This window comes from Pelodiscus sinensis, chromosome 14 (assembly GCF_052426305.1).
Source record: "Pelodiscus sinensis isolate ZL-2025 chromosome 14, ASM5242630v1, whole genome shotgun sequence".
NCBI classification, from domain to species: Eukaryota; Metazoa; Chordata; order Testudines; family Trionychidae; genus Pelodiscus; species Pelodiscus sinensis.
Window position 1 is genome coordinate 8900216 of NC_143065.1, and position 19671 is coordinate 8919886.

At 63.4% G+C, this 19671-nt stretch overlaps 1 protein-coding gene across 1 annotated transcript in view; it reads left to right on the plus strand.

Annotated features, from left to right (window-relative positions):
• The first annotated feature begins 9500 nt into the window (after positions 1-9500).
• CELF6 (CUGBP Elav-like family member 6) overlaps positions 9501-19671 on the plus strand; it is a 126113-nt gene continuing 115942 nt past the window's right edge. The window contains exons 1-2 of the mRNA XM_089781927.1: positions 9501-11497; positions 11874-11996. The gene's annotated coding sequence lies outside the window, so the exon portion shown is untranslated. The remainder of the gene's footprint in view (positions 11498-11873; positions 11997-19671) is intronic.

The window sequence follows — 19671 nt, forward strand, 5'->3', positions numbered from 1 at the left end:
ATAAGAACGGTGTGTTCTGAACTCGGAGTGAGCTCACACCTTTCGGTGCAGTGAAGACAAGGCCTTAGACAATGCTGCTGTCGGCATCGAGACCAGGGCAGGCAGGACTAAGGGTCAGAGCAGGCCTGAGCGAAGCGGAGGAGTTTGCAGTCAGATTCCCGGCCAGGGTCAATACCAAGGCTCAGAAGCAGAGTCGGCGTTTCGAATCCGGGGCAGGTGATGTGCACAGCAAGCCGAGGTCACGGCCCGGATCCCAACGGCGGCCACAGGAGATGCACGGACACTTCCTGGAATGGCCCAGGGCTCTGTGTCAGGAGGGGAACCAATCAGCCTGTCAGAACCCTTGAGGCAGGACTCCCTGCGGTCTGTGTTCACAGTCGGCCATGGGCCGAGCCAGCTCTGCTTGCTACGGGGCCAGCCAGGTAATTGGAAGCCTTGTCTGCAGGTTACATTTCGATCAACATCCCCACGCGCTCGGGTGTGAAAGATCCGTCCCACTGCATGACGCGGCAGTGCCGGCCTTGGCCACCGTCGCTCTGGGAAGTGCTGGTCCTACAGCTGATGGGCAGCTCTAAGGGCCGGGGAGGAGGGGTGAGCATGCCACGATCCCCGTGGCCCGGTGGGCTGGCTGCTCCAGCCCAGCCCCTGCCACCTGAGGCCCCGCCATGACCAGGAGTGGCGCTGAGAGTCAGGGCTGGAGGGTCAGGTACAAAAATCAGGATCTGACCACGTGCCACACGCTATAGATTGCCAGCTCTTTGGGGACCGCCTGTGGTGTGTGTCGTGCCGCATCTGGTTTGTGAGCGTGGCTGCTAGGCCCTGTGGAGACACAAATAGCTCCCGGCAGTGCGGGGACCCGCGGGGGGGGGGGGGGGGGGGCAGCGCGGGGAAAGGCCCCGGAATATTCATTTGAACGTGAAAACTCGGGTTCGACTGGGCCGGGGACCTGTTTGTGTTCGCTTCCCACAGAGGCCGGGGACCCTGGGCGTTTGCGAGGGGGCGCCCCACAAAGCACAGCATGACCTGCATGTGTCCGATTGCCTCGCCCGAACCTTCCCCTGCCCACATCTAGGTTACTTGCAGAGGGATCCAGTCGGGCTGGGAAGAATATCACATGACACCTGGAACTTCCCAACGTGGCCCTGAATTGGTGCAGTTCTTGGCAGCTGGGGGGTGTGAGGCTGTGGGCTGTGCTCATTGGTTGTGCCTCTGAATGTTGTCAAATTGAAAGTGGCTTTCTCAGCTTACGGGGCTCAATGCAGGGAGCAGTGGGTGTGGCCTGAGCTTGGCCCCAGGTCCAGCTAGATGACATGACCAAGGCCCTCTGCTGCAAAGGGCTTTATGGACAGAAGAAAGGGCAACACTGGGGGGTGGGTCAGATCTCCCCATGCACGTGCCTGGCTCTGCTCCACTAGTGGGTAACTTTCCTCTGGCGTGTGACTGTCGTACGCCAAGCCCGAGGGGGCACGTGTCCCACGGAGCGGAGCCTCAAGAAAGCAAGTCACGTGGCTTTTCATCCCACTTCTCGCTCAGAATCCCAGCCTGGCACAGACCCCCGCTGCTGGCCCCTCCCGCCAGGCATTACACAGGAAGGCAGCGAGAGGGGGACAGGGCGGAAGAGACGCCGAGGAGGAGGAGGAGGAGAGGGAGGGAGTGGGAAACACACAGGAGAGGAGAGAGAGCCAAGGGCCAGGAAGAGGGAACCGGCCGTGTCTTTCACAGAGCGAAATCATGACGCTGCCCTGTGTGTTGTGCACTCAATTTGCCCTGCTATTGATCCCAGTTAGTAAATAGGAGCTGTGAGCCCAATAAAAATTATTTATCCTCCCCAATTCCTTAATCCGGATCCAATCCCCTCGTTAAGGTGATTGACGGTGCTGACAGGCGGAACACGGCGCAGACTCCCTGCGGTGCTGGGAGCAGCTCTCGGTTCCCTTCTCCGGCTCCCATCACCGCCTCTAACGACACTATCGATCCAGCCCTGGCAGTGGTAATTGAAAGCCCATCTGAGTCTCCCGCTAGCTTGTAAACCGCCCCAGTGAGAGCCGGGGACTGTGCGCCTGGAGCAGCCCACGCGCTCAGCGGCCTGGCCGGGCGGGGGATGCTGGCATTGCCCACGGATCCCGCTGCTCTTTCCGGACGGGTCTCACTGGCCAGAGTGGAGAACCCATCTCCTCACCTCGGCCCGCCCGCTCACCCGTCGGCCCCTCATGGGGCAGCCCCGTGGCTGAGATGCTACCGTCTGAGCAGCAGGTTTTCACAGCCCCTTGGGCTGCCAGCCAGGAGGGCAGGTGCCGTGGTGGGTGGGGGTTGGCGCTCTGCCGGATGGCGGGTCCCCAGCCGTCGCCCCGGGGGGATGAGTTCCCGTCCCTGCTGATCTGGGGGGGTGGAGATGGTGACTGATGTCCCCTCTGCTGCCCACAGAGTGGCTCAGACGACCAGATCCCAGGGGGGCTGTGGCCTGGATTCCAGGCTGCTGAACCCCGGCCTGCAGTGAGGCCCTGTGGTGTCCAGGAGCTAGCGAGCCCCAGAGCCATCTGTGTCCAGCAGCCTCAGTCCAGGGCCCTGTCGTATTCCCGGCCCCCACCTCCTGCCTCTTCTCTGCTGTGCCAGATGCTACCAGGCAGGGCCTGCACCCACAGGGCCTAGGGCGCCCCCAGCAGACGTTAAAGCTGCTCCCCCCTTCAGGGCGCCAGGTTCTGCCCGGCAAGCTGCTTGGGTAAGAACCCCAGGGCACCCTCCACATCTCCACGCTACCCTGGTGGGTCTGAACCAGCAGAGCCTTCCCTGCCGTGCCACAGCCAGCTTTTCCAAGCCCCCCCCGTGGGACGTCCCTCCTGCCAAGGGCCGCGTTCGCGAGAGGGCTTCGGGGGGGAAGGGACCAAGCCGGGAAAGAGGGCCAGGGCTGCATCCTTGACAGGGCTGGCCACAGTCCTCACTGGGCCCTGGGCGCCAGGCCCCCAGCGGGGGCGCGGTCTCAGGAGGAAGGGGCGGGGCTAGGTGTCGCCAGAGGCCATGCCGAGTCTCCCACACCCAGCCCTCCGTGTTGCTTGAGCCGCGCCACACAAGGCTCTGGCGGCGATTTAAAGGGGCTCAGGCGTCCCAGAGCCCCCGGCCCTTTTAAATCTCCGGGCCCCCTTTGCCATCTCCCCGTTGGTGGCTCTGCCCTTGGTGGATTTATTGCTGAGCAGCGAGAAGGACTTTGAGGTTGGCTGATCAGCGGCAGCTCCAGCTGAAGGCACAGGCTCAGCCCCAGTGCGGGCCCGTGTGAGCCCGGGCATTCAACCAGGCAATCCATGTGGCACCAGAAAGGTCACCCCCAGCCCTCCAAGGTGGGGTGAGCAGAGAAGGCTCCTGCGGTTCTCCCAGCTGTCCTGGGGCTGGCTTGGGCTGGCCTCGTCCCACAGGGGTCCCCCAAAGGGGAAGGGTCCTGCCGCTGAGAGCCATTGACCCCCGGGGGCTCTTCAGTGCCAGCAAGTTAGCAAGAGAACATTTCCATGCAGTTGACCTTTAAGTATCAGGTAATTTATCGTGTGTTTACCCACAATGACACTGGGCCCCTGCTGGGGATTTAATTACTAACCCAGATTGCTCCAATAAAGCTGCAGGGAGACAATTACTAGGTGATATTTATGATCAGGTGTAAATATCACCTTCCTTTTGCCTTCCCATTTCTTCATTCCCTCGGTCCCCCGCTGCTTTTAACGCTGGAGCTCTGCTGTCTGCCGTGGCCAGTGGGAGCGACGGGTCTGGCAGCATGCAGCACCATTGGCTGGGAGGCCGCGGCGTGGCCCCTGCTCCCGTGTCCAAGCAGAGATTGCTGTGTACCGCGATGTGGCCCCCGCTCCCGTGTCCAAGCAGGTATTGCTGTGTACCACGATGTGGCCCCTGCTCCCGTGTCCAAGCAGGGATTGCTGCGTACCGCGATGTGGCCCCCGCTCCCGTGTCCAAGCAGGGATTGCTGTGTACCGCGATGTGGCCCCCGCTCCCGTGTCCAAGCAGGGATTGCTGTGTACCGCGATGTGGCCCCCGCTCCCGTGTCCAAGCAGGGATTGCTGTGTACCGCGATGTGGCCCCCGCTCCCGTGTCCAAGCAGGGATTGCTGCGTACCGCGATGTGGCCCCTGTTCCCGTGTCCAAGCAGGGATTGCTGTGTACTGCGATGTGGCCCCCGCTCCCGTGTCCAAGCAGGGATTGCTGCGTACCGCGATGTGGCCCCTGTTCCCGTGTCCAAGCAGGGATTGCTGCGTACCGCGATGTGGCCCCTGCTCCCGTGTCCAAGCAGGGATTGCTGTGTACCGCGATGTGGCCCCCGCTCCCGTGTCCAAGCAGGGATTGCTGTGTACTGCGATGTGGCCCCCGCTCCCGTGTCCAAGCAGGGATTGCTGCGTACCGTGGCGTGGCCCCTGCTCCCGTGTCCAAGCAGGGATTGCTGTGTACCGCGATGTGGCCCCCGCTCCCGTGTCCAAGCAGGGATTGCTGTGTACCGCGATGTGGCCCCCGCTCCCGTGTCCAAGCAGGGATTGCTGTGTACCGCGATGTGGCCCCCGCTCCCGTGTCCAAGCAGGGATTGCTGCGTACCGCGATGTGGCCCCTGTTCCCGTGTCCAAGCAGGGATTGCTGTGTACTGCGATGTGGCCCCCGCTCCCGTGTCCAAGCAGGGATTGCTGCGTACCGCGATGTGGCCCCTGTTCCCGTGTCCAAGCAGGGATTGCTGCGTACCGCGATGTGGCCCCTGCTCCCGTGTCCAAGCAGGGATTGCTGTGTACCGCGATGTGGCCCCCGCTCCCGTGTCCAAGCAGGGATTGCTGTGTACCGCGATGTGGCCCCTGCTCCCGTGTCCAAGCAGGGATTGCTGTGTACCGCGATGTGGCCCCTGTTCCCGTGTCCAAGCAGGGATTGCTGCGTACCGCGATGTGGCCCCTGTTCCCGTGTCCAAGCAGGGATTGCTGTGTACCGTGGCGTGGCCCCTGCTCCCGTGTCCAAGCAGGGATTGCTGCGTACCGCGATGTGGCCCCTGCTCCCGTGTCCAAGCAGGGATTGCTGCGTACCGCGATGTGGCCCCTGCTCCCGTGTCCAAGCAGGGATTGCTGTGTACCGCGATGTGGCCCCTGCTCCCGTGTCCAAGCAGGGATTGCTGTGTACCGTGATGGGACCCCTGTTCCCGTGTCCAAGCAGGGATTGCTGTGTACCGCGATGTGGCCCCTGTTCCCGTGTCCAAGCAGGGATTGCTGTGTACCACGATGTGGCCCCTGTTCCCGTGTCCAAGCAGGGATTGCTGCGTACCGCGATGTGGCCCCCGCTCCCGTGTCCAAGCAGGGATTGCTGTGTACCGCGATGTGGCCCCCGCTCCCGTGTCCAAGCAGGGATTGCTGTGTACCGCGATGTGGCCCCTGTTCCCGTGTCCAAGCAGGGATTGCTGCGTACCGCGATGTGGCCCCTGCTCCCGTGTCCAAGCAGGGATTGCTGTGTACCGCGATGTGGCCCCCGCTCCCGTGTCCAAGCAGGGATTGCTGTGTACCGCGATGTGGCCCCTGTTCCCGTGTCCAAGCAGGGATTGCTGCGTACCGCGATGTGGCCCCTGCTCCCGTGTCCAAGCAGGGATTGCTGTGTACCGCGATGTGGCCCCCGCTCCCGTGTCCAAGCAGGGATTGCTGTGTACCGCGATGTGGCCCCCGCTCCCGTGTCCAAGCAGGGATTGCTGCGTACCGTGGCGTGGCCCCTGCTCCCGTGTCCAAGCAGGGATTGCTGTGTACCGCGATGTGGCCCCCGCTCCCGTGTCCAAGCAGGGATTGCTGTGTACCGCGATGTGGCCCCCGCTCCCGTGTCCAAGCAGGGATTGCTGTGTACCGCGATGTGGCCCCCGCTCCCGTGTCCAAGCAGGGATTGCTGTGTACCGTGATGTGGCCCCCGCTCCCGTGTCCAAGCAGGGATTGCTGCGTACCGCGATGTGGCCCCTGTTCCCGTGTCCAAGCAGGGATTGCTGTGTACTGCGATGTGGCCCCCGCTCCCGTGTCCAAGCAGGGATTGCTGCGTACCGCGATGTGGCCCCTGTTCCCGTGTCCAAGCAGGGATTGCTGCGTACCGCGATGTGGCCCCTGCTCCCGTGTCCAAGCAGGGATTGCTGTGTACCGCGATGTGGCCCCCGCTCCCGTGTCCAAGCAGGGATTGCTGTGTACCGCGATGTGGCCCCCGCTCCCGTGTCCAAGCAGGGATTGCTGCGTACCGTGGCGTGGCCCCTGCTCCCGTGTCCAAGCAGGGATTGCTGTGTACCGCGATGTGGCCCCCGCTCCCGTGTCCAAGCAGGGATTGCTGCGTACCGCGATGTGGCCCCTGTTCCCGTGTCCAAGCAGGGATTGCTGCGTACCGCGATGTGGCCCCTGCTCCCGTGTCCAAGCAGGGATTGCTGTGTACCGCGATGTGGCCCCTGCTCCCGTGTCCAAGCAGGGATTGCTGTGTACCGTGATGGGACCCCTGTTCCCGTGTCCAAGCAGGGATTGCTGTGTACCGCGATGTGGCCCCTGTTCCCGTGTCCAAGCAGGGATTGCTGTGTACCGCGATGTGGCCCCTGCTCCCGTGTCCAAGCAGAGATTGCTGTGTACCGCGATGTGGCCCCTGCTCCCGTGTCCAAGCAGGGATTTCTGTGTACCGCGATGTGGCCCCCGCTCCCGTGTCCAAGCAGAGATTGCTGCGTACCGCGATGTGGCCCCTGCTCCCGTGTCCAAGCAGAGATTGCTGTGTACCGCGGCATGGCCCCTGCTCCCATGTCCAAGCAGGGACTGCTGTGTACCATGGTGTGGCCCCAAGGAGCTCTGCAGGCACAGCTGGACTCTGGGAGGAGGTCCCTGGGTCACAGTGGACTCTCTCAGAGGTGCTTTGCAGGCTCCCGGTGGCTGGTACATCCCCCCAGCACAGCCAGGAGTTTTGGAAGAATTCCACTGGAAAACTGGGCCGTGAGCTCATAAGGGTCGTGTCTGCTCAGGGTTCCTAAAAGGGTGTCACAAGGAAGAGGGAGACAAATTGTTCTCCTTGGCCTCTGGGGATAGAACAAGAAGCAATGGGCTTAAACTGCAGCAAGGGAGGTTCAGGTTGGACATTAGGAAAAAGTTCCTGTCAGGATAGTCGAACACTGGAATAAATTGCCCAGGGAGGTTGTGGAATCCCCATCATTTGAGATACGTAAGAGCAGGTTGGACGGGACCTGGCAGGGATGATCTTGGTCCTGGGTCCTGCTGTGAGGGCAGGGGACAGGACTCAGCCTCTCGAGGTCCCTCCCTGTTCTTGTGCTCTCTGGCTCTCTGATGCTGGGGTTTGCGTGGAGCCCTCAGGAAAAGCCAGGCAGACACAGAAAGAGGCAGAACTCTGCTGCCCTGGTTCACGCTGCTCTGCCGCGTCCCGCCCCAGAGGGGGCTGCATGGAAGGGGCAGGTGGCAGCCGCCTTGCACAAAGCCCTGGGACGTGCCCAAGGGCCCAAGCGTCGTCATCACGGGATGGGGGGGAGGAGCCATGCCCCCCTTGTGCAAAGCCAGGCTGCCAACCCGGCTGGGGAGCAGGGTGACTTGTGTCTGAGAGAGGGATGGTAAAAGTCAGTTCATTGAACAGTCGAGTAACCTCGTGAATTCTTATCAGGTACTCGACTCTTCGATAGTCCCCGGGGGCGGAGGTGGGGGCGGCAGCCAGTGCGCTCCATCCCCACTCTGAGGAGCCCCCCATCACTGCCTGCTGCTGCTTCGGTACCAGAGACACCAGCATGGGGGGCCAGGCAGGAGCTGGTCTGTGAGGGAAGCCAGTTTAAAAACCAGCTCCCGTCGCGGATCGGCTGCCTGTCGCCCTGGGCTGCTGCCTCTGATCCAGAGGCAGCAGCAGGCAGTGGCAGCATCCCCTGTCCAGGGCCGGGGCGGGTCTGAGCTCATGGACCCGGCGTGAGCCTGCCCACCTGGCTCCTAATACATTTCAAATGCTGAGCCGCAGCGGGGGCAGCTCCTGGACCCAGCGCGAGCTGGGACTGAGCCGGGCAGCTGGCCAGCCTGCTACCAAATGTACTGGCAAAAGGGGGATGCGCGTAGTCTCCAGCATAAACTGAGAAGCTTTAGTTATGGGTTAATCAGCTGCACTGTCTAGTCTGAGACACTGCGCCAAGGCCCAGAGCAGGAAGGTCAGAGGGATGGTGCTTTGGGGGACAGTCCACAGGACGGCAGAGATGGACCAGGAGTAGGAGCAGGCGGTGGGGCAGCAGGTGGCACCCCCCAAGGGGAGATAGTGGCTCAGCTATTGTTGGTCGATGCTCCCACCTATCTCTGCTCCTGGCCCGCTCCGCGGGGAGGTGCTTTCCCCGAGCGGCTGAACGGGGGAGAGAAGCTGGCCCCCCGCTGCTCTGTGCAGGCAGTGCCACGTTCCAGCGCAGCAGTGGGTGTGTTTCGTCGCCGGCAGCCTGGCTCCCCGGGCGCAGGGGGAGCGACAGTTTGTGTCCTCGCCACATGTTTGATTCCTTCAAGAACATCTATTTTTAACCGGTGTTTGTCGTGCCGGGCCTGCCAGGGATACACAAGAACATGCAGCGCGCTGCGCTGGTGGCCAAGGCGGTTAAAAATAGCCCTGGGCTTCATTAAAGAGCAGCTGATGCCTCCTGCCCCGCACGGAGAGACAGTCTATTTCCGAACCGTGGCAGGCTGCGCTCGCCTCCCCCATGGCTGCCTCTTCCCTGCTGCTTCCTTGTGGAGGGGGAGCCAGGCCACGGGTGGGAGCCCAGGAGCAGAGTTCTGAAGGGGCCCTGCTTGCCTGTCCCTGGGAAGAGGAGATGTAGAGGCAGTTGTCCATACCCACCCTTGTCAAAGGTCCAGAGAAGAGTCCAGGTGCCTCGCCACCTCGGGAACAGAGCGGCCTCCATCGCGGATCCCCGGCCACTCTGGAACAGAGCGGCCTCCATCGCGGATCCCCGGCTACCTCGGGAACAGAGCGGCCTCCGTCGCGGATCCCCGGCCACCTCGGGAACAGAGCGGCCTCCGTCACGGATCCCCGGCCTCCTCGGGAACAGAGCGGCCTCCGTCGCAGATCCCCAGCCACTCGGTAACAGAGTGGCCTCCGTCGTGGATCCCTGGCCACCTCGGGAACAGAGCGGCCTCCGTTGCGGATCCCCGGCCACCTCGGGAACAGAGCGGCCTCCGTCGCGGATCCCCGGCCACCTCGGGAACAGAGCGGCCTCCGTCGCGGATCCCCGGCCTCCTCGGGAACAGAGCGGCCTCCGTCGCAGATCCCCGGCCTCCTCGGGAACAGAGCGGCCTCCGTCGCGGATCCCCGGCCTCCTCGGGAACAGAGCGGCCTCCGTCGCAGATCCCCGGCCTCCTCGGGAACAGAGCGGCCTCCGTCGCGGATCCCCAGCCACTCGGGAACAGAGCGGCCTCCGTCGCGGATCCCCGGCCACCTCGGGAACAGAGCGGCCTCCGTCGCGAATCCCCGGCCACCTCGGGAACAGAGCGGCGTCCGTTGCGGATTCCCGGCCACCTCGGGAACAGAGCGGCCTTCGTCACGGATCCCCGGCCACCTCGGGAACAGAGCGGCCTCTGTCGCGGATCCCCGGCCTCCTCGGGAACAGAGCGGCCTCCGTCGCAGATCCCCGGCCTCTTGGGAATAGAGCGGCCTCCGTCGCGGATCCCCGGCCACCTTGGGAACAGAGCGGCCTCCGTCGTGGATCCCCCAGCCAGGGGCCCATCTTGAAGGACTCACAAGTTCTTGCTGCAAGGAAGCAAAGGGGGCTCTTGGCTTGGGGCCACTGTACAGTTCTTCCTTGGTAGCAGGCAGAGGAGTTTTCCTGCACCACCTGGGCCTGCCCCAGTGCCCAGTGCCAGTCGGTGCTGGCCTGAAAGCCCAGCCCAGACACGAAGGGACGGGAAGCCCTCGGGGCTGAGCCAAAGGCTGCTGCAGTCAGTGGGCAGACTCAGGTTTCGCTGGGTCCAGGGTCAGGCCCCTGCTTGCCAGGTTCACAAAAGGGCCTGAGCCTGGAAGGAGAAAATAAGGGCGGTCGCAGCGGGCAGCCCCCGAGGGTCACAGGTGCTGAGCCCTGCCTTGGTCCCTGCAGCTCACGGCACTTGGCCCCCTCTGCTCACGCCTGCAGGCCTGCGCTTGCCACAGGATCCCAGCCTGGAGCCCTGGCACCGAGCACCCCGGCCTTAACTATGGGCACTGGGGAGCTGAGGGGCTACCGTCCCTGGACATCAGGCCCAGGAAAAAGGGAAGCGCCCCCAGTCCGAGGCTACTTTTGAAAATGCCCCAGGGGTCCTTCCCGGAGGGCTGAGCTCAGCCACTTGGAGAGCTCCGGGCCTGGGCGCTCCGGGGCCGAGCCGAATGGGGAGGGACTCAGCAGGCCCTGGGCTCTCGGTCGCCCCACCGTCAGCGCTGGCTGGACACTTCTGAGGGGTCACGGCGGGGCAGGCGCGCCCGAGGTGGGAGGCCATTTGCAGACAGGCTCCTGGAGAAACGCTCTTCCACAAGGCAGCGTGGGCCGTGTCAAGCTGCCTGCGTGGCCAGCTTGCGTTCTGGGGCCTCCCGAGCCCCTCGCCAAGAGTGCGGCGCTAACGAGCTTCCCTGGACCCACTCGCTGCACCTCTAGGCCGTCGGGATCCTCCGCCAGCCCTCGCGTTGCCTAGGCTCGCCCCTCCCGCCCTCTGCTCCGTGCTGCCTTCTGGGGCCGGAGGGACTGAGAACCGAAGACTTCCTGCTGTGGGCCAGGTCCCTGCGATGCTCCAGGCTCTCGCTGTGAGCCCTCCGCGGAGCCCATGAACTCCCGCGGGGACCATGGCCTGGGGTATGCTGAGGGCGACACCCAGGTGGAATTTACTCCCTTCTCGTTGGCCGCGGCCGCGCTGGCCTGGGGTCCCCAACCGGCTCCTTTGACCAGCAGCCTCTCAGAACTGGCCTGTGCCCTCCTGCCGCCTGCCACGAATGGCTCCACAACTGTCAGGCCACGGGGCTGGTGCCCCCTGCTGTGTCCACGGGGCTATGCAGTACTCTCCCAAGGGCCACGGGGGGCGCCAGAGTGGGGGCCCTTCCCGCCAGCCCCACAAAGCACCGCAGACGCACCCAGCAGAGCGAGCTGCACTCGACCTTTTCCACCTCGTGTCTACGGGACCTCGGGGGATTCCACCGGCAGACAGCTGGGCTCAGTGGCTCCAGCAGACCTGTCGCTCCTGTGGTCCCCACGCTGGCTGCAAGGGGTTACAACAAGCAGGAGGGAGCCTGCGCGCACAGCCCTGGCCAATGAGGGAGAGGCTTTCAATGAGCCAATCAGGGTGTAGCTTGCTGGGGCAGCCCTGTATAAAAGGAGCTGCCCAGCGGGGAGGAGGCAGTCAGGCCCTGACTGGGGAAGGAGCAGGACGTGGTTCCTGGAGAAGCACCTTTGCTAGAGCAGGGCTGGGCAGGCTCAGGGGGGCTCCAGCCTGACACCTGCCAGGAGGGGGCAAAGGGTCCTGGGGAAGTGACCCAGGGAAGAAGAGGCAGGGAAGGTGAGCAGAGGGGGGCAGGACAAGGCTATTGCCAGAGGGTCCCTGGGTCGGGCCTGGGTCCCCCCTTCCATCACGCCTTGCCCCCAGGGTGTGGTCCACCCAGACTGTGCTGGCCCCTGACGGAGGGGCTGGGTTTGGAGGCCACTGTTGGCCGCAGCAGCACCGAGCCACAGGCCTGTCGATAAACCAGAGAGGTGGGCGCTGCCCATGGGAGGCCCCAAAGTGGACGTGGTGGGCTGGGAACGACTCGGGTCCGGAAGCCGAACGTGGACGGGAGGAGGTGTCGGGCGAGACACCAGGCAGCAGGAGGTGCCTTGGCAGTGAGTGCTCGCCCCACGACGACTCCTAATTGCCTCCTATTTCCATTTCCACGCAGGCCTGCAAACGTATTCGTCCTTCCGTGAGGCTCGCTGATCGCGGGGGCAGGGCAGACTGCGATAACCCCGCCCACTGCTCCGTGGCCTGGACCGACGTGGCCCCACTGAAGCTGCGGAGAAAGGTGACGCGCGTTGGCTCTCATTTGAGGTGGGACTGTAGCTAGGGTCGCCAACTTTCTAATTGCCGCCCCCTGAGGCCCCGCCCCTTGCTCCGCCTCTTTTCCCAAGGCCCTGCCCCTGGTCTGCCTCTTCCTCCCTCCCTTCATGACTCGCCCCTGTTTCCTCCTGAGGTGGGGCTGCCTGCCCGAGAGATGGAGGTAGCAGGCTGTCCCAGCTGGGCAGGGGCTGTTATGGGTTGAGGACCCAGCTGTCCTGTGGGGGGGTGCAAGGCCTGGGGCAACCCCCCACAAGTCCCAGCCTGCCTCTGCTCCACCCTGCCCCTTCCCCAAGCCCTGCCCCCGCTTTGGAGTATGATGCCAGTAGTACAAGGAGGCCTCAGCTGAGCATGGGGTCCCCCTGTGCTAGGTGCTGTACGTGCGCAGAGTGGGCGATGGCCCCGCCTCAGCCCGTTCACCATCCAAACAAGCTACGGAAACGTGCTCCTGCTCCGCCGCTGGAGAGCAGAGATCAGGCCCAGGGCACTGGGCAGTGGTGCACAACCTGGCCTGCCCCACGGCGTGGGTGGCTCGCCCCACCCCGGAGGCCTCTCTGAGTCTGCCCTGCAGAAAAACAGTTTCAAAAAGTGCATCTTGTGAGTTTCCTTGGCAACTGCCGTGCTACGTGCAGCCCCTTCTCCGGCGCGGCTCCGTTCTGGGTCTGTCTGATGGATCGCGCTGGTGACGGCACAGCCCGCCCTCCTGCTGTGCACACGCTTGTTTCCTGTGCGTCCCAGTCGTGCGGTGACGCAGCCTGCCCAGGCCGGGAGGGACTCTGACACTGGCTGGGGCCGGGGTCCACGTGCTCGGTTCCTGTCCTCTAACGAGCTGTCGCTGTAAATGTCCCCAGAGCGCCGGGGCCTGGCTCCTCTGTGTTCTGGCAGGGAACAGGATTTTTCTGATTCACGGAGTCAGTTATGCTGGAAAACTCCGGCTCGGGGATTGTGTCCCAGTGAATTCGGGTGAGACTCCAAATCTCTGGATCAGTCAGAAGACGAGGCAGGGAGCTCGTGCGAAACCGCAGTCAGACCAGCCACAGACGTGCTAGGAGGGGAGCAGCGCGGCGGCTCTGGGTGTGGGGTGCAGGGGTAGGGGGCAGGCGGGCTGAGCTGGGAGCGGCTCTCCCTGTTAGTGCCAGCGGAAGTGAAGACAGTCAGCCTGGCTCAGGGTCTGTCCTGGATGTGGGCTGGAGCCAGCCCTGCCATTTACACAGGGGAAGCGCTCTGGGCCTGGGAGGGAGCCAATGTCTCTGCTGCTGCCGTCCAGCATGGCAGCCGAGTCGGTGCAACCCCAGTGTGGCCGGGGCCATGCCCAAATCCCGCCCACCGAGATGATGTCAGAGTCCCTAGAATCCCATAGACCTCAGGAGGTATCGGGTCCAGGCCCCGCCCAAAGCAGGGCCAGCCCAGCTCAACCATCCCAGCCAGAGCTCCGTCAGCCCGGGACTTACACACCTCCAGGGATGGGGATTCCCCCCCCCCCCAGGGAACCCGTCCCAGCGCTGCCCCACCCGCCTCGGGAAACAGGTTTTCCTAATATCCAACCTAGACCCCCCCGCTTCCGCTTGAGCCCATTGCTCCTCGTTCTGCCCCCACTGAGAACAGCCTCTCCAGCTTCTCTGGAACCCCCTTCGGGAAGGTGAAGGCTGCTACCAAATCCCCCCTCCCTCTTCTCTTCTGCAGCCTCAACAAGCTCAAATCCCTCAGCCTCTCCTCGGAGGCCACGTGCTCCAGCCCCCTGGTCATTGTGGTCGCCCTCCACTGGACCCTCTCCAGTTTGTCCACGTCCCTTCTGGAGCGGGGGGCCCAGAACTGACACAACGCTCTAGAGGTGGCCTCCTAAGTGCCGAATAAAGGGGAATAATCACTTCCCTTGATCTGCTGGCGTAGGCCTGTTCTGAACAGGGGCGGCGGGGGGGATCTGCGGTGGGGACCCCTTGGCTGGCGGCAGGCCCTGGCGTAGGCCTGTTCTGAACGGGGGTGGCGGGGGGGAGCTGCGGTGGGGACCCCTTGGCCGGCGGCAGGCCCTGGCGTAGGCCTGTTCTGAACGGGGGTGGCGGGGGGAGCTGCGGTGGGGACCCCTTGGCCGGCGGCAGGCCCTGGCGTAGGCCTGTTCTGAACAGGGGGAGGGGGAGCTGCGTCCCTGGACATGTGCTGCACTCAGAGCTTTCCTCCAAAGCTGGGGGTCTGGGTGCAGAGGGGGGAAAGGGGGCTGGCTGGGAGGGGTTAGTCAGGGCTAGTCCTGCTCTGGGCAGGGGTCCGGACTCGGTGACTCCTGAGGGCTCTGCAGCCCTGGGGTTGTATGAAAGCCTAGAACAGTGGGTGTGACAATGATCCGTGTGGGCCTATCACAATCCAGTTACAGCATCGGGCTTGAGCTGGTTTCTCTGTCCTGGCCTTGCCTGCCACCCCTCCGCAGCGGGCGGGGATGGGTCCTGAGACAGACTGGGGGCACTGTCTTGCTCCGATTCCTACGTCCCTTCCCCACCCCCACCGTGACAGGCTGGAGACCAGTGTGTGCGTGTGCAGGGGTGTGTCGTCCTCCCCTTCCCCCCGGCAGGACAGGACACCCCCGGGAGTCCACGCGCAGGAGCGCTGGTAAATGCAAATTGCACAGGAAACGCTGATAATGTTTGTACAAAACCTCCATATGTCAGAAATGAGATTAAAAAAGTAATTACCAAAGTTGGGAAGGAAGGACAAATGTATTTCGGAGTGCAACAAGCAGCAGGAATCAATAATTCCCAGCTCAGGTTAAGATGATAAAAGATAAGTACATTTTGCCTTTGGGTTTAGTTGTGAATTAAATGGAGCTTCATGCTGTATAAATTAATTTCCATTTTCCATATAAAACTATCAGTCCTTGCCTGGAAATCCTTAAAGGTCAGACAGACACAGCAAATCAGCTTTGCCAAAGCCCTTTGGACAGGAGCCAGCAGTTCACAACATGCTGGGAAAACATACCCATTAACACACACACACACACGCACACACACACACTCCCCCCCTACCTCCCACAGTATCAGTAACACACACACACACACACACACACACACACACGCCCTCCCACAATATCAACACACACACACCCTCCTACAATATCTATACACACATACATTCTCCCCACCTCCCACAGTACCATTAACACACACACACACACACACTCTCCCTCCCACCTCCTGCAGTATCATTAACACACACACACACACACACACACACACACTCCCCCCACCTCTGGCACTACCACTAACGGTGCGTGTGCATGTGCCTAGGGTATTCTAACCACGCACAGGGGATGTGTTACAGGGCATGGCGCCAGGCGGAGCCAATAAAGCTCTCTGCTGGAGGGCTAGCTTTGACAGCTGCCCCCTCCGTAACTTTTCTGAAACATCTTTCCCATACGGCCGAGGGGCTGGATCCGGCCCCCGAGGCTCCTGCACCCTCTCTCTTGCCCAGCCCCCTCAGCCTGTTTCCTAGAGGCCCCCTCCCACAGGTCAAACACCTCGTTTTTGACAAAATCGATTAGCCAGGCCCCCTAAGGCTGGGGGCATCCCCAGCGAGCCGGAGGCTCACAACTCAGCAGGCTGTCGGGAGACGTGTTGGCCGCGTGGCCATTCCTCCTCTGTGCCGGGGCCCGCTCCGGATAGGCCGTGCCACGAGCTGCCATGGGGCCTGGCGGGAGTCCACGCCCCGATGGAAGGGAGCTTGCACATGGGGCCGGCTCCATTCTTCCCCTGCGGGTTTCTCGGCCGCAGGTGGAACCAATGGAAATGAGCGGAAAGGCACAGGCGGCCGCCGGGCTCCCTTGACCAATCAGCTCTGCGGGGAGGTGCCCCACCCTTGCCCTGTCGCACCTTGGAGAAGGGGAGGGGCTTCCCCCCTAGAGCCGCGTGCCAGGGAACGGAAAAGGGGTCGGCCGGCAGCCTGCTAGGGCTGAGAGGGGCCCATGGCCCCGCACCCATCCGCTCCGTCCCTCTGAGGCGAGCGCCCCTTTCCGGAGCCGGGCCGGGCCGCTGTGGTGCCTGCGGCGGGCAGGGCTGAGGGGAGATGGGCGCCACGGGCGGGCCAGTCCACTTCTCAGGCCGTCGGTCTGTGCAGTGGGGGCCCCTGGGCCGAGGGGGGTGTGTCTGCTCTGGGCCCAACACGCCTCTTGCGACTGGCAGGCCAGGCGCCATCCTGCTGTGCTGCGCAGGGCGGGGACCAGGTCTCGGCGGGAACCCAGACGGGACCTTGCCGGGGCGTCCAGCGCCGAGAGATTTCCTGTTAGTTGCAGCTTGCGGCTGTGTGGTGCGGCGCCAGCCGGAGGGCAGGGCGGGTGCCAGGCCCTGGAATGGGCAGCGGGTCCTGGGGGGTGTCTGGGGTGTGCTCGGCATGAGTGCAAGGGGGTGTGCATGCATGCGGGGTGTGTGTGTGTGTGACCTGCCCGATGGCACATCCCAAAAACAAAGTCCACCCTCCTCCAGAAGAGCCCTGAGAGACCCCTGCCCGGCTGGGACGTGGGTCTCCTGCAGTGGGCGAGCCGGGGAGGTCAGGGCCCGTCCGTGCCTGCGTGGCCCCCTCCATCTCTGCGTCATTGCCCAGGCTGGCAGAGACCAGCGACCCCCCCAACCCAGGGGTCTCCTACTGCAGGGTCCCTGGAGCACCCGCTGGGCTGCTGCGCCTCTGCTGCTGGAGCGGTCGTGGGGGCCGGGGGAGTTCGCTGGGGAAGGGCGCTGTTACTTAGTGCTCTCGGAGGAGCGGGCGAGATGAGCCGCTGGGATCCGAGCGCTGTCGAGTGCCCCAGATGAGGAGGAGGAGGAGAAGAGTCCTCTGCCCGGGCTGGACACGGCAGGGGGGTTCCACATGGGCTAGGGACGGCCGACCTGACGGCAGCTGGGAGGAGCCCCCTGCCGGCCCCTGGCCCCCCGGGGTGGCTGCAGGGCGAGTGAACGGGCCTCTCCCTGCGGGTGGGACGGGGCGGAAGGAGACGATCTCCTGCCCTGCGCCAGGCCTGAGGCGGGCCCGTCCCCGGGGAGCGTGGCACAGCCCCTTGCTGCTGTGTGGGGCGGGGAGAAGCAGGAGGCTTTGAGGCCTGCCCCAGTGACGCTGAGGGAGGCTCGTCCCAGGCCCGCGCCGTGAGGTCCCCTTGGCACACGCCCAGGCTGCACACAGGCAACGGGGACAACCTGGGCCTTCTGCGCACGCGGCCGGGGGCAGAAAGTCCTTGACCTTGGGGACTCCCCGCCAGAAGGGGCGCCCCCGGGCAGGGCTGGGACACGGTGCCCATGGTGCACGCTCCCAGCTCAGGGGGGTGGCATCTTGCCCGTGGCTCAGGCAGGCAGGGGGGCGACGGGCTGGAGGGGGGGCTGGGGGGCAAGCAGAGGCCGGGCGGAGAAAGGGGCTGTGGGTGGAATTCAGGGGGGACATCGCACCGCAGGTTTGGCTTGAAATGGCGGAGATCTGTGAATCCAGCTGAGTTCAGAGCCAGCCGCCCCCCTCGCCCCTGCCCTGACCTTGAGAGCAGGATCAGAGCCGGGCTGTGCGGTCAATAACCTTTGCAATTGATGACAGCTTCAATCAGCCGTGGGATTTGTGCTCCTTCTCTTGCTGCCTTTGCCAGGGCAGTGATGTGAGGAGCCGGGCGCTTATCTCTGGCAGGCAGCTACCTCGGAGCCACATTCAGCCTGATTGATTTACAAGCCCAGGGTCTTTTAGCCTCTCCGTCTGGCTGTGCTGGGGACGGGGGCAAGCCGCTCCCAGGCTGCTGGTGGAGATACAGCTCCTTGCTGTGAAATGCAGCTGTGCCCCCCGGATCCCGCCCGAGCTCCAGCTGCTTAATATCGGAGCGTCCTCTCGGCAGCGGCAGAAGCGAGACATGCTCAGTGGCCCGGCCTAGCACGCTGCACGCGGCGTGAAGGGGTAACTCGCGGACCGTGGTGGGGTGGGAGGGCTTGTAGGACAGGCTGTGGGTAGGGGGGCAGCAGCCAGCAACATCCTGGCATGGGAGCCAGCCCGGGGGGGAAGGCACACATCCTACCTTCCTGGACGCCCCACCCCGGGCCGATGGCGAGCACAGCGGTGGAAAGCCCCGACTGGTTCGGGGGATTCTCAAGGAAGTTCCCCCCTTGCCCATGCGACAGCCTAGCCGTGGAGGGTCCTGTCCATTGTGCTAGGCCCCGATTAGCCTGGGTTGGGTGCTGGGCCCGGTCTGGGCGCCACATTCCAGGAACGCTGGGGAGAAATCGGAGAAGACGCAGAGAAGAGCAACGAGAATGATGAATGGTCTCGAGAACGTGAGCTCCGGGGCAGGGCTGAAGGAAGTGGGCTGGTTTAGTCTGGAAAAGAGGGGCCTGAGAGGTGACAGGAGAGTGGTTTTCAAATACCTGAAAGAGTGTGACGAGGAGGGAGAAAAATTGTTCCCCTTGGCCTCTGAGGACAGGACAAGAAGCAATGGGCTTAAACTGAAGCAAGGGAGGTTTAGGTTGGACATTAGGAAAAACGTCCTGCCTGTCGGGGTGGGGGTGGGGGGTTAAGCACGGGAATAAATTGCCTGGGGAGTTGTGGACGCTCCATCGCTGGAGACATGTCAGAGCAGGCTGGACACACCCCTGTGCGGGATGGTCTAGAGGTGCTGGGTCCTGCCGCGAGGACGGGATGGGATCTGATGGCCTCCCGAGGTGCCTCCCAGCGCTATAATTCCATGAGAGTCCCGACTGGCTGAGGCCAGGGGCGGCTTGAGGCCGGCTGCGGCAGCTGGCACCCCAGGCGGAGCGCGCGATTGGTGCCCCCGCCTGCAGGGCCGTCAATGGAGTGACGTCATCATCGGGCACCCTGGGCGGTGGCTGAGTCCACCTATAGCCACGGGCCGCCCCTGGCTGAGGCAGTGACGTCCTCCCTGGTAGCCCCACTCCCGAGCACCTGATGTCTAACGGACAAAGTTGTTGACTCAAGTCCCACGACTTGAACTCGAGTCCGACTTAAGTCGCCTAGGGGACTTGACTTGAGACTTGACTTGAGACGTGCTAATTTTGTTAAATGGACTTGGTGAAACAATTGTCCGAGAATGCCGCTAGTGATGGCTTGTACAAAAGTGACTTGACATTTTTAAAATTAAGATGTGAGACTTGACTTGGGACTTGACTCGAAAGTGACTTTAGGGACTCGAGACTCGACTTGAGACTTGAACTGTAGGGATGTGAGACTCAACTTGGACTTGACAATGACGACTTGAAGACAACACTGCTAACGGAGGTAGTGCAGGGGCCCTACTGTAAGCCTGGGGGCTGGTATTGGGCACCACGGGACACTTGGAGTGTATGTCTGTCTCAGGGCCTGCCTGGGCAGGCTGCCTCTGCCAGCCCCCTGCCACGGCCCTGGCCATACAGGAGCATGGGGTGGGAGAGCAGGGACTTGGCCGTGTGAACCAAGGGCCCACCAGAGACACCCAGATCCCATGTCCCCCGTCAGCCGTGTCATTCAGGGCACCCCAGCCCCTCCCAGCCCTCCATAGGGCTGGCGCTGAGCCACCAGCAGCCGTGGGGCAGAGCCAGTATCGTAAGGCTCAGGGCCCTAGGCCTTCCCCCCCGCACATCCCCTGGGGTCTCCCCACCCTCCAGCCGGATGTCCCCAGGATTGGGTTAGGGTGGATCCCTTGTTTCTCCAGG